Source organism: Syngnathus leptorhynchus, unplaced genomic scaffold (genome assembly GCF_054491065.1).
Source record: "Syngnathus leptorhynchus isolate UIUO unplaced genomic scaffold, UIUO_Slep HiC_scaffold_100, whole genome shotgun sequence".
Lineage (NCBI taxonomy): Eukaryota > Metazoa > Chordata > Actinopteri > Syngnathiformes > Syngnathidae > Syngnathus > Syngnathus leptorhynchus.
This window is the reverse complement of record NW_028232067.1, coordinates 300,001-302,414: the sequence shown is the minus strand read 5'-3', so window position 1 is coordinate 302,414 and position 2,414 is coordinate 300,001.

The window sequence follows — 2,414 nt, the reverse complement described above, 5'->3', positions numbered from 1 at the left end:
CTCCTTAAACACGGACCGAGTGGAGGACGGCCGCCTCCTTAAACACAGGCCGAACAAAATGACACAAAGTGTCAACTGCGAATGTTGTCCATCCAAGGAAGGAGCGTGATGCCCGGCCGGCTCCTTAAACACAGGCCGAGAGTCGCCCCGGACGGTCCGCCTCGCGGCGCCCGTCTGCTCGGATAAAATGACACAAAGTGTCAACTACGAATGTTGTCCATCCAAGGAAGGAGCGTGATGCCCGGCCGGCTCCTTAAACACAGGCCGAGAGTCGCCCCGGACGGTCCGCCTCGCGGCGCCCGTCTGCTCGGATAAAATGACACAAAGTGTCAACTGCGAATGTTGTCCATCCAAGGAAGGAGCGTGATGCCCGGCCGGCTCCTTAAACACAGGCCGAGAGTCGCCCCGGACGGTCCGCCTCGCGGCGCCCGCCCGCTCGGATAAAATGACACAAAGTGTCAACTACGAATGTTGTCCATCCAAGGAAGGAGCGTGATGCCCGGCCGGCTCCTTAAACACAGGCCGAGAGTCGCCCCGGACGGTCCGCCTCGCGGCGCCCGTCTGCTCGGATAAAATGACACAAAGTGTCAACTACGAATGTTGTCCATCCAAGGAAGGAGCGTGATGCCCGGCCGGCTCCTTAAACACAGGCCGAGAGTCGCCCCGGACGGTCCGCCTCGCGGCGCCCGTCTGCTCGGATAAAATGACACAAAGTGTCAACTGCGAATGTTGTCCATCCAAGGAAGGAGCGTGATGCCCGGCCGGCTCCTTAAACACAGGCCGAGAGTCGCCCCGGACGGTCCGCCTCGCGGCGCCCGCCCGCTCGGATAAAATGACACAAAGTGTCAACTACGAATGTTGTCCATCCAAGGAAGGAGCGTGATGCCCGGCCGGCTCCTTAAACACAGGCCGAGAGTCGCCCCGGACGGTCGCCTCGCGGCGCCCGTCTGCTCGGATAAAATGACACAAAGTGTCAACTACGAATGTTGTCCATCCAAGGAGGGAGCGTGATGCCCGGCCGGCTCCGAAAACACAGGCCGAGAGTCGCCCCGGACGGTCCGCCTCGCGGCGCCCGTCTGCTCGGATAAAATGACACAAAGTGTCAACTGCGAATGTTGTCCATCCAAGGAAGGAGCGTGATGCCCGGCCGGCTCCTTAAACACAGGCCGAGAGTCGCCCCGGACGGTCCGCCTCGCGGCGCCCGCCCGCTCGGATAAAATGACACAAAGTGTCAACTACGAATGTTGTCCATCCAAGGAAGGAGCGTGATGCCCGGCCGGCTCCTTAAACACAGGCCGAGAGTCGCCCCGGACGGTCGCCTCGCGGCGCCCGTCTGCTCGGATAAAATGACACAAAGTGTCAACTACGAATGTTGTCCATCCAAGGAGGGAGCGTGATGCCCGGCCGGCTCCGAAAACACAGGCCGAGAGTCGCCCCGGACGGTCCGCCTCGCGGCGCCCGTCTGCTCGGATAAAATGACACAAAGTGTCAACTGCGAATGTTGTCCATCCAAGGAAGGAGCGTGATGCCCGGCCGGCTCCTTAAACACAGGCCGAGAGTCGCCCCGGACGGTCCGCCTCGCGGCGCCCGCCCGCTCGGATAAAATGACACAAAGTGTCAACTACGAATGTTGTCCATCCAAGGAGGGAGCGTGAGGCCCGGCCGGCTCCGAAAACACAGGCCGAGAGTCGCCCCGGACGGTCCGCCTCTCGAGGCGCCCGCCCGCTCGGATAAAATGACACAAAGTGTCAACTACGAATGTTGTCCATCCAAGGAGGGAGCGTGAGGCCCGGCCGGCTCCGAAAACACAGGCCGAGAGTCGCCCCGGACGGTCCGCCTCTCGAGGCGCCCGCCCGCTCGGATAAAATGACACAAAGTGTCAACTACGAATGTTGTCCATCCAAGGAGGGAGCGTGATGCCCGGCCGGCTCCGAAAACACAGGCCGAGATTCGACCCCGGACGGGCCGTCTTCTCCCGGCGCCCGCCCGCGTACGCCCCCCATCCCCGGTCGCCCGTCTGCTCCCGGCGGGCCTCCGAGTACCCCCTCACCCAACTGACCGACTGGCACTCATGACCCGCCTTGGTAGGGCCTCCATCGGCCTCGGCTCGTCCGACGTCGGGTGGACGGTTCCTACCCACTGCGGGTCGCACTCTAGCGCCCCGGCCGCTGCGTGAGCGTGCGCTCCCCGCGCCGCCCCGCAGGCCCCGGCGCGACCGTACTGCGGCGAGACCGAGACGACCCGGTTTGGCATCCATCCCACCTAGCCACGATCCACGGAGGCCGAGCGAGCGGCTGAGTGTCGGGCGCCGCGCGTGCGAGCGTCCGCCGGCCGCGCCGGTCCTTCCGCGAATGTCGTTTCTCAAACCCTCCGGCTTGATAGCGGCGGCACCACGGGAAGCCGTCCACACACAC